Below are 12,577 nucleotides of genomic sequence, written 5' to 3'. Positions count from 1 at the left end.
GATTTATATCATTATCAGAGTAATAAATGTAATTAAGAGCAGCTTTATAGGTTGAAATTCTAGACTCTCAAGAGTCCAGAAGATAAATGCTTCAGCCCTTTCTGCTCTGCTGAAAACTTCAATCGTGACACCTTATGTCTTTAAACTGGTGTTTAATTAGTTCTCACAATATTCCTGTGAAGTAGGAAACATGAGATTTCATCACCCTTAGTTAATGCCAGTATAAAGGTTATTGCTGGATTATGGAAATGATCCAGCCCTTTGTCAAATCCAGCTAATAAATAAAATAATAATTCTCCCTGAACATTTCATATTGTTCAAAAACTAATTGTACCGATTATCTGTCGGGTCTGTGACCTCTAGCACAGGATTTCATAGGCGAGTATTTAACTTTTCGTCTCTCTTTTTCATTCGGTAGCTATCTGACTGTGATGTGCTGCTACACTGTTTGCCTAAAAACTTAAACAAAGCATTGGCTCCGCTTAGGAACAGTGCAGGGAGAAATGTTCAGCTTAGCGGTATAAAGGCCAAAGCCGGGGTATTTTGCAACTGGTGCCAGGCGCCTTTGTGATCTATACCTGGGCTTTGGCCTTTATACCGCTAAGCTGAACATTTCTCCCTGCACTGTTCAGGAGCTGAGCCAATGCTTTGTTTAAAGCAAAATCATTAAATAAATGTTGTATTAGCGTTTCTCTGGCAACCTGCTCCTGCAATGACACTATGCTCTGAGAAGCACCATTTTGGGCGTTGTATCACTTAAGATTCTGCTTCATATTTCTCTCCCAAGTGAGGCCTAATTGGCCATTGTCTCCCGAGTGATGGCTATTTTGTTGATCTTAAAACATCCTGTAATCCAGTGTTGCTCAACCTTTTAAGTAGCAAGCACCCCCTACTTCTTAAAATGTTAATAAATACCCCAATACTCAATTTTCCAGGGGATTTTATGTTTACAGACTAATGTGTGCCATATGTTGGAAGAAGGGCTGTGTATATAAAGCCGTGATATGACAGACGTTTGATCTGGTGTGGGTAGGGTTGCCACCTTTTTCACCAGGGGTTCACAACTCAAGTATGTACCTAGGCTAGAAGTGATGTTGGCCAAAGCTAGGAGAGCTGAACCCAATACACCAAATTATTACTGGGGAATTTATTTTTTTAAATTGCACCAATTTTTTGGCCATACTTTTGAGACTAAAAAAGGGTGAGAGAGAGAGAGTTGGGGTACGCTCGTACCCCCTGCCTGTGTCTCGCGTACCCCCAGGGATACATGTACTACAGGTTGAAAAACTATGCTCTAATCTGTGCTTAAAATCCAGCCAAATGGTACCATGTGAACTCTTGATTAACCCTGTCTTCTATGGGCACATGCTCACTGCTGCATACTGCTTTGTGCGTGTGCTTTCATGCACGCACATGAAGAACTTCAGTCCCCATGACTCTCACGTTAGTACCTTTCATCTGCACCACTCCAAGACATTAAAATGGAAATTGTATACATATATCTAGCGATCTATATCTATAGATTTATCTGGGACTGCACATCACTAAAGCCAGTGATCTCGCGTTTATGATGGAGCTAGGATTGTTGACAGTCATTGCACGAGAGGACACGGTGAAGAGCAGTGGCTGGTCACTCCAATCCTTTGTGCTTCTACCCAGGGCCAGCAACAATGAGAAGACATCCTGCTTCCTGCCATACACAAAGCATCTGAGATCCACTGGCAAAGCCAAAGTTTTGTGGATATGGTGTATATCAGGGGCAGGCAATTATTTTGGCTGGAAGGCCACTGAATGAGGTTTTTTCAAGCTGTCAAGGGCTGCACAGGTAGCCCAACCCCTTGACAGGTACCCTGCCCCCTGGTTGCCATCTTGGGACCAAAAGCCCCACCCTATAACCCATAAACTTTGCAACCAGAAGTCCCTCCCCTTGCCCCTAGAAGTACTCCTTTTGGAAAGGAGGTTTGCCATCTTGGAACAGAAAAAAAAAAAAAAGACTAAAAAAGTCAAACATTGATAATAACACATTTTGATTTTATTTTAAGAACTATTTTTGTCCCGATTTGTGTGTGTTTATGTGGTGAATATAAAGAGGTGATTGCACTATAGTTCAAAATTAGATCTTATTCTTGTCTTTTGTAGGGGAGTGTGGAAGGGTATGGGGGGTAAGGATGGGGGTATATGGTTTGGGGGGTGGGTGTGGGAGTTTTGTGGGGTGTGTGGAGGGGGACGGTGGCTGGGGAGGGGGGGGGTGAATGGGGAGGGTGTGTGTCCGTAGCAGTGAGCGGGGCTCATCCCAGTGGTGCGTGCAGGTGCAGTATTTGTGGTGTGTGCAATTGCACTGGAAGGGAGTGGTTGTAGGTGTGGTAGAGCTTGCATGGGAGCCCCCTGCATGCACGCCCCTGAGCCAGTCAGCCCCCACCCTTACCCCACAACATCCCAGAGCCTGCAGATGCCTGCACCAGACTCACCCCCACCAGAGCGGATCACCTGTAACCCGCCCACCACCCACCCATGGCACGTCCTGCCACCCAGTGGATGCAGTGGAGCTAAGGCTGCTCCACAGCTGGGCTGCCTATCTAGGAAGACCAGGTGGCAGGCAGATCCTTCCAGCTCCAGCCCCATGGTACCAGCAGGGAAACATGCACACAGCCCTTCCCCTGTGCCTGCTCCAGGCTCACCCGCACGGGCTCAGCAGCAGCAGTGCAGGACATAAGCTGTTGCTCAGCATGGCGGGGGGGTGGGTGGGGGGTGGCTGCCCTGCCCCTCCCGCTGCCAGCAGCTCCCTGCTGCAGCTGCCCAAAGCCCACGCTGGGCTGCCTTGTGTCTGCTCTGCACTGCCATCGCTGTCCCATGGGGCAGTCAAGAAGTACTGGTGATGGCAGCGGAGATGCAGGTCAGCCACACGCTGGCTCCAGGGGCTGCAGCAGGGAACTGCCAGCAGCAGGAGGGGAAAGGACTGCTTTCCCCCCGTGCTAAGCAACAGCTTTTATCTCACTCTGCAGCTGCTGAGCCCAGAGCAGTTGCAAGGCACACAGGGTCAGGGCTGTGCATGCAGGTCCCTGCTGGTACCGAGGGGCTGGGGCCAGAAGAAGCCACCTGCTGTCTGGGCTGTCTATAAAGTCAAGGACCACCCCAGCCCCACTGTATTCCCAGAGGGTGGCAGGGCACGCCACAGCTGGACTGTGCCTGGGCCAGGGGACTGAGAGACCCACCACAGGCCACATCCAGCCTGCGGGCGGTATTTTGCCCATGCCTGGTGGATATGATATTTGGCCTCTTTTGAGCAATATGATTTTATCAGAAAAAGAAAACATTTGACAATGTTTTCCTCCATCATCACCTGATCCTCAATTCCCAACAAAAAAAGAAGCAAAGAACAGTCTTCCCCCACTGGCTCCTGGCTGTCCTCCTGTCCAGCAATCTCTCATCTTAGCTGCAGTCTGCACAACCGTGAATCATTTGTCCACCAATTTCCTGCGCTGTAGCTATCATGGCCCATGAAGGACCAGCTTGAAATTTGAAGTAGGGCAGCATGTGACAGCCCACTTCTAAAGTCATGCGTCTCAGGGGAAATATATTACATCTGCACTCTTTGGTCTGCCAAGAGAGTTCGTAAAAAAAACAAAAAAACAAAAAAACAAAAAAAACCACAAACAAAAAAAAAATCAGGGCTCTTTATTTTTGCATTTTTAGGAAAATGTTGATATCATTTCCACAAAAGCCCAAGCATTAAGAAGTGATTTAAAAATGCACTTTGATTTGTTTTTACCTAGCTCAGTATTCACTCTGCTGAGTTCATGCCATAGTGCTGATCTAAAATGGGCTGTGTGATTATAGCAGAGACCATCGTACTCCAATTCCCCACATTACACCTGTGATTGGAAAAGAATTTTCTTGATGACAGATTCGCAGTGTGAACAGAGGACTTGCCATTTCAGCATTTCATTTTGCCCTGACTGTTGATTTTCAAGTCATACTATGAGACTCTTCTATTAATTCAGACCTTCCCTGCATAGACTGTCCTTGTGGGGTCCATTTTTTCACAAACTCTTGTGGAGTCATTCAGCATTTGAAATTTTTATTTTTATAATTAAACCAAAAGTTTTCTCCTTCACTTAATCTTCACTTTATTTCTATGGGATGATTTTAGCCCACCCAAATTATAATAGATGCCTCTTTTTTTAATACGAGAAGACTTCCAAAACCATATATGGGAGTAGAACCAGCAACATCTACTAGCTGTTGAAGGGGGTTATAACTGCTCTTTGTACCTCTAAAAATATGCCCCTAAGTAAATAGCACGAATAAGTGTCTTCCATGGAATTCCTCCTATATGGGTATGAGAGTGAAAGTATGCACAAGTGTGTTTGTGAACCAAGGGAGGGGAAAAACACAAGTGGAATGACAGTGATTAGAATATTTAGGAATCAAATAAAGTTTTATAATATAGAATAGGTTTATAGCATAAAAGGCAGCAAAATAGACCCTATCTGGGTTTGTTTGTTTTTAAAGCAAAAAGTATCTTTTATAGGTCATCTTCATTCCAGACAAAAATTGCACCAGCAGTATATATAGAACTGCATCCTTAAGTATTACTGGCTCTATCCCCAGTGACACCCCTTTGATTTCGTACAAGGTACATCAGGGAAGGATGTAACTGAATATTTTAAAGCGACTCCTTAGATGTATTTTTGACGAGCTATGTAATTTCACTTGCTAGCCCCGAATTTGAAATTTTCCCTTGACATCGTACAGTCTCAGTCCATAACGTGTTGCATTCAAAAAGGCCTACTTTCTCACGAGAAGTCATTTGATAATGCCCTTAATTACTACTAATGTTTACCTCAAATGGATTATGAGACAAGCCGAGCATGCAATACTTAGGTATGCAACTGATAAAACCACTGCATCACCTGTACTTACACCATGGAGCAGCACAGATCTCTAGGATCGCTATACAAAGCCTCCTGAATGCATGAGAATGTCCCCTTGAGCTTGATGGGCTTGGCATTCAGCTCCTGAAAACAAAGTTCAGTAAGAGGAGGAGGAGGAGGAGGATTGTAGACTTAGTGGGAACAGGACCGGACATACTTTTAATTCGGCTGACATCCTCAACTGGAACCTCATAGGAGCAACTGATTTAATCTAGTGAGAGTGAAGGCTAAGTCTTTGGTTAGTTGGGAATTTATTAGTATAAAAGTCCAGGTTGTTGAGATGCACTTGACTGATACTATAGCATTAAGATCAAGATACCCCTCAACAGGCTCAGTGTGATATGGAGCCTGATTTTACTAGCAATAAGGAAGTTGATGTTTTTAGCTGGCATTTGTCTAATCCAAGCACATATGGATGCAAGAGGCAGCCTAGTTCCATGGCAGGAGCTTCACTCCAGCTTTGTCAGTCATTAGCCAAGTGCTCTTGGGTGCTAACTTCATCTCTGAGCTTCTCTTTCCTTTCTCACCCACTGTCCAGCTTTTCCTCTACTTCTATTTCACCTCTTCTTTATTCATAGTAGGTAGGGTCAGAAGGGACCTGAGCAGATCATCAAGTCCGACCCCCTGCCATGGGCAGCAAAGGATGCTGGGGTCAAACGACCCCAGCTAGGTGATTGTTTAGCCTCCTTTTAAAGACTCCTAGGGCAGGAGTAAGCATCACTTTGCTTGGAAGTTGGTTCCAGATCCTAGCCACCCTGACTGTGAAGTAGTGCTTCCTGATGTCCAGCCTGAACCTACTCTCCATCAACTTGTGGCTGTTATTCCTAGTCACTCCTGGCAGTGCTCGGGGGAACAGGGACTCTCCCATTCCCTGCTGGTCCCCCCTGGTAAGTTTATAGACAGCCACCAGATCCCCTCTCAGCCTTCTCTTGGGGAGGCTGAACAGGTCCAGGTCCCATACCCTCTCCTCGTAGGGCCTGCCCTGTTGCCCCCGATCATGCTAGTGGCCCTCCTCTGGACCCTCTTCATGCTGTCCACATCCCTCCTGAAGTGCAGCACCCAAACTGGACGCAGTACTCCAACTGCGGCCTGACCAGCATCACATAGAGGGGGAGGATCACCTCCTTGGACCTACTTGTGATGCATCTGTGGATGCATGACAAGGTTCGGTTGGCCTTGCTGACCGTGTCTTCACATTGGTGGCCCATGTTCATTTTGGCATCAATAATGACTCCAAGATCCTTTTCTGCCTCTGCACTGACGAGAAGGGAGTTCCCCAGCCTGTAGGTATGCTGCTGGTTCTTCCTTCCCAGGTGCAGCACCTTGTACTCGACAGTGTTGAATCCCATCCTGTTCTCATCCGCCCACCCCTGTAACCTGTCCACATCTAGTTGTAGCCTGTCCCTCCCTTCTTGCATGCCTACCTCTCCCCACATCTTAGTGTCATCCGTGAATTTAAACAAAGTGCTTTTCACCCCCTTGTCCAAATGACTGATGAAGATGTTGAACAGTGCGGGACCAAGCCCTGGGGGACCCCACTGCCCATGTCCCTCCAGGTCAGAAATGACCCATCCACCACCACTCTCTGGGTGTGGCCCTCCAGCCAATTTGGAACCCATCTGACTGTGTAGGCATCGGCACCACAGTCACCTAATTTTTTGATGAGAATAAGGTGAGAGACAGTGTCGAAGGCCTTCCTAAAGTCCAGAAAGACTACATCTACCATGATACCCGTGTCTAAGGATTTTGTGACCTGGTTGTCGAAGTCAGCCAGGTTGGTCTGACAGGACCTGCCTCGAATTAACTCATGTTGGTTGCCCCTAGGAATAAATCTCCCCTGGTGGCCCCTTGCAGATGTGCTCCTGGATAATTTTCTCAAAGAGCTGTCCCAGGACCGATGTAAGACTAATGGGGCTAAAGTTCCTGGGTCCTCCTTCCTCCCCTTTTTGAAAATGGGGACCTCATTGGCCCTTTTCCAGTCCTCTGGCACCTGGACAGAGCACCATGAGTGCTTGTAAAACTTTGCCAGGGGTCCTGCTATGACCTCTGCCAATTCCCTCAGCACTCTGGGGTGGAGATCATCAGGACCTGCTGATTTGAACACGTCCAGTCCCACCAGAAGTTCTGACTAGGTCCTCTCTGACCCTGGGCCTGGGTGCTCCTCCCCTGCACCTGCTCGGGATCCTGGGGGGGGGGGGGAGGGGAGGGGGAGATGTCCCGATCCCTGCTCAGAAAAATGGAGTTATTGATTTAACTTATTACAATCAAGACAAGCTGAAGATGTGAGACACCCACTACATGACCATCCCACACCACAAAAATGACTGAAGTCACACAAAAGTTTTCTTATAATCTTGATGCCACATGCAAGGAGATATGACTACAGATGTGGAACAAGAGGCTGAAGAAAATACTAGGGCTGTGCAAAGCTTCAGTCCTTGATTCGATTTGGTGGAGATTTGGCCCGATGCGGTGGCCAAATCTCCGAAACCCTTTAATCTTTCCGAATCAAATCGGAACCCTCCGAATTGATTCAGAGAGATTTGGAAAGATTTGGCAATTCAGGCATAGACACAGCTTTAAATGTTTTTTCTACATACCTCTAGGTAGCAGGTGGCTCGTGAATGCTGCGATGCTGGGGTGCATGGACTGTACCACAGAAGCACAGGGGCTCCCCAGCGCACTCAGCAACAGACTTGGAAGTGGACCAAAAGTACTTCTGGGTCTGCTGGGGAGCACACTGGGGGGACCCCTGAATCCCACCCAGCTCAGTGACTAGTGCCTCCTGGGTCTGGGGGAGGCACCCGGGGTCCCCCGGTGCACTCCACAGCAGACCCAGAAGTAAACTGGAAGTACTCCTGGTCCACTTCTGGGTTTGCTGCTGAGCATGTGGAAGGCCTTCCCGCACTCCTGTGGGATGCTCCATACGCCCCAGCATCACAGTGATCACGAGCCATGCCTGCTACATCAAGGTATGCAGAAAAAAAAAATTTAAAGCTGTGTCTACGTCTGAATCGCTGATTCTCTGAATCAACATCGAATCTTCAGATTTGGATTCAGCCAGATCGAATCAGGGACAATGATCCAAATCAACTAATAGAATCATTGTCCCCAATTCAGGCTGAATCTGAATGCGAATTGAATGGGGCCCGTTTTGTTATTGATCTATAACTTGCTCAAACGATCACCGTTAATTTTGCATGTGTGGCCCTCCGTAGCTCACCAAAACTTGTTCAGTGGCCCTTCCAGCAAAATAATTGCCCACCCTTACTCCAGAGGCACCCAGGAGCTTTGCTTCAGAAGCAGGATCTCCGAGCCAGTGCCTCTTAGACAGCTCCTAGGGATGGTGCAGTTTACATACCAACTCTTACTCAGGGCTGTGCCTGAAGACTATGGTTATCCCCTCCATTTTTGTGTATGCTATTTATATATACTGGTTTGTACCCTTTCCAGTCCCCCAGCCATGGCAGCAACTAGGTAAAGTGACTGAAGTAATATAAGCACCAGATCAAAAGCTTTTTAGATACAAAGCTCTATTGCCCATGGGTGACCTGGCCTTCACACAAGACTGATTTCCATCTGAAATGAATTGGATTTTACAAGAAATGAAGTTCTGTTTCTTGATTAAACACATCTTGGTGGTCTGCTTGCCATTCACTCACTGGAGCAAGTTCAGACATGCAAAACTTGACTCTTACAAATGTTTTAATAAGGCAGGAAGCAATTGAAATGCAAGTCAGAAAGAAAAAAAAAAGTTTTGCCGAGACTATTTTTTCACTATTCCACTGGTTCTCCTTGCTACAGAAATGGCATCAGAAGTTATTGTTCCTCTGAGTAATAAGAGACATATTTTCCAGAAATATCTGCCTCGCATCATGATTTCATTGGCTTTCTAAGAATTGACTGGGAATGGAGTGAGCTGGGTGAGATTAATTTCAAATTAGAGGCAAGCTCAATGAAGCTTGCTGCCCATTTATCTAGGATCTGGAATCCTGCTTCTGATGCTGTCATACCAGGTAGCCAGTAGATTAACTCTTACACATATTCCCCAACAAGTTATCAGCAGCCTCCGCCTCTCTTCATTAGGTGTTGCTAACCATGCCAACTACGGTTCACTGGAAAACCATCCGTGTTTCTCATTTAGTTGCAGATTGCTATAGATCCTTGCCCTCTGCTCTACTTTGTACTACACAGAGAAGCCTACATCCCTTAGGCTTTGAGTAGGCTGTCAAAAATGATTAAGTCTCATGGAATACTTATTGTATGGAAGGCAAAGCTTATGTTGGGCTTTAAAAAAAAAAATCTTCTCTCTAGGTTTCCGACATGTTATATAATACAGGGAAATAGCTAGAAGAGTTTTAGCCATGTAATTCTTCTTGGAATCCACCTGGGTCTGTTCCATAGCTATTAGCAGGCAGCTGAAGTTATGGAGTGGACCCAGAAGGAAATTATTTTGCTTCTGTCATTATTCATGCACTTAAATCCAAGTGGACAGCGAGTTACCTACATCAGGAGGGGTGTGCAAGAAGAGGAGAACACGGGAACAGCACCTACATTGGATTTCAGTGGGGGAAAGCAAACACCCAGACCACAGGGAAGGTTTGTGGTAGGGATCCTGCACGTGACCATTTCACACGTCACTCCCCTGTGCCGCCTCTGTAGCATTAGCCTATTACAGACCCAATTGCAATAGGCTCACTCATCCTCTCAGGCTGTAGAAAACCATGTTTTTAAGCCTTGCAGGCCTCTACCTCGCTCCCCAGTGTCAACCACGGTTGCTACTTCCATTTGGGGTTATGGGAGGAGTGTTGGTGCTACCAGGCTGGCAGCTCTGGAAGACTTTTCCACGAGAGCCGTATCAAGCCCTGGAGCCCTGCCTTGGAAGGGTGACAAGACGCAGCAAGATTGGAAGAGAACATGTGAAATGGCTTGGCACGGAAGACGATGCTGTTCACCCTCCACACAAACAATGATTGTACTCCCGTTAACTCCTGCCTGCTGGAATATACTGAGCTTCATGTTCCCGGGCCAACAGTAATCAAGCACATTGTTAGCGCCTCTTGCCCTGGAGGGAGACTGGCAGAAGTTTGTTGCCGATTAGGACTCCCAAGAAATGGGAACTGCAGGGTTCCAACCATTTCAAATGACGTTCTTTTAATACCAAAAGCCAATTCAATCAACTTTAGCACGATAGACAATGGTCCTTTCTCTGCCCCTGAACCCTATGTTAGAAGACATCAGAAACAAAGCACTTCTGATTTCAGCACTGATGGCAAGTTATATAAAAAAAAAAAAAAAAACACCAAAAATCAGCTGCACAATATATAGAGCCAGGCAGGGGAGATGACACATTGCCTGTCCCTGTCTGAAAACCCTTCCCAATCTGTGCGTTGCCCCTTTCAGCGTGTGCAGCTAGTTATCATTTCCAGGATGCCATTTCATTCGACTAGAGGATAGAAAAAGCTTCCTGTAATAATGCAGGACGTCTCTCCATAAAGGCAGCCAGAGTGAGAGAAGAGTTCACTTCCGCAATAATTCCAGCATCGTGGTGGGTGACAAACAACACAGTCAATCTTTGGCTGCCAGCTGATAGGATTATTGCAAAATGCCACTGCGAGACATCATCTTTACTCGCACGCGCTTGCTCAAATTAAGTAATATTCTTCTTGGGACTAGAATTTGATAATAAAATAAATGAGGGGGAAACACCACAGAGCATGCTGAACTACAGACAGCAGCCTGGTATCATATGAATCATAGCAATTAGCTTGTGGAAACAGCTGAGGCAGATCCTCAGCTGCTACGAATGGGCATTTCTCTACTGGAATGGATGGGGTTAGATTGATTTGCACCAACTGGCAGTCTGGCCCATTACATCCTTGAGATACAAGATGTAAACTTGGCTCTTCAAGTTAGAACAGAGGCCCTGCATTGGTGCACAAGGTAAGGTGAGGTATCAGTGAGCACGGGCTAGTTTTAAAGCTGCTCTCTTCTTCCAGCCTAAGGGGAAGCATTCATCCCAAAAAGGAAGTGGAGTAAGCACAGGACATAGCATAACGCCCCGTATTGGGGGGGACCTTTAGCCGACTGGCACCCTTTGCACATCTGGGAGCAGCTGGACTGTTTCTCCGCGGTGTGGGATTTTATGGCATCATTCTAGCATGGCTGTAGGCTGCCGGCTGCCTGTTGCTTGGGCCCTTGGCATGGCAGTCACCAATGCCTCCTCCACAATTTCATAGTAGTGGTGTTATTTTAACATCAAGAAAGAGTTTCCTTTTAGCAGATGCAGTTAAGCCAAATCCTGCTCACTTCTCTCAGGTGAAGAGACCTGCCACAGCGATTGGGACAGCTCCCATAAGTAGTGAGCACAATTGCCACCGCTATTAAGGCCTTGTTACATGATAATTTTGGTCAGCTCCAGGAGTCCTTGACCCCACACCTTGAAAAAGTCCTAACCACTCATTATGCAGCTCAAAGTGACGCTACTCCAGGGCAGGATTTTCTCTGATCCACACAACCCAGCTCCTGTTCCATTAACATGTGGCCACTCTCTACAGATGTGCTGCCCAAGCTGAAGTCCTCCAGTAGGCCGGGATCTCTCACATCCTCATCTGCAGAGCAGGGCTAGAAACCTTCCCTGTCTCGCCAGCCTTCTAGGAGCAACTCACAGCTTCAGCTCCTAGTCCTGCCCCTGCTCACTAGGCCTCCAGTGGCAAGTCACAGCTGTGCAGGTGGGGGACAGTCACAGAAGGTTTCTAGACTATGGGTGCAGCTGCTCCAAACTCCAAGCTAACACTAACACCGATCAACGTTTGTGAGTCTCACAGTGTAAGGTGCAACAAGGCCCTTAGTTCTTTGCAGAACACAACCTCTCTTAGAGGCTCAAGTACACCTCTTCTGTTGCTTTAGCTCGTGGTAGTTTGCATGTCCCCTGAACTCAGACAAGCTGCCAGGTAAGTAACTTTGGTTCACGAGATATATGGCTGGACTGGAACCCCCTGAACAGCTATTCTAAAGTCCTGCCCAACATTGGGACAACAGTAGGTCAACCACTGGGCGCGTCTACACGTGCCCCTGACTGCACAGCTGGTACTGAGCAGTCATTTAGTACTTCCTTTAGCAAGTACTAAATGACTGCACAGTACCCAGCAGTACTGCACAGTCCCGGCGCACACGGGTTGTTTTCGACCTATTGTGCAGTAGCAATGAGCTATTGCACAGTAGCGGCAGCATCATGGTTAGTGCCCACTGACGTTATATCACCGTAGCCATGAGCTACGTTGCCACATAGCATAGCATCTCATGTAGACGTGCCCACAGAGTCCCGATTTAAACCCAGTAACTTGTGTTGGAAGTAGATCTTTTCTATTAGAAAGGCTTCCAGTCCCGATTCAACAACTCGAGTGATGAATCTAATACAACCTTTTGAAAGCCCCCCTTCCTCCCCCGCGTTAATTAATTACCCTCACTTAAAAAGGTGAAGTTCATTTCCAGTTTGGAAACCAAAGCTAGAGTAATTCAACCGCTGAGTGGTGTTTTACCTTTTCCCGATAAACTAAAAAGGGAAAATGCCCTCAAGCATTAGACCTTTTCTGTCTATCCAGGTACTTGTATATCCAATATAAAAAACATTATTGTCATGT

Source organism: Alligator mississippiensis, chromosome 5, assembly GCF_030867095.1.
Source record: "Alligator mississippiensis isolate rAllMis1 chromosome 5, rAllMis1, whole genome shotgun sequence".
Classification (NCBI taxonomy): Eukaryota; Metazoa; Chordata; order Crocodylia; family Alligatoridae; genus Alligator; species Alligator mississippiensis.
This window is presented reverse-complemented; position numbering follows the sequence as displayed.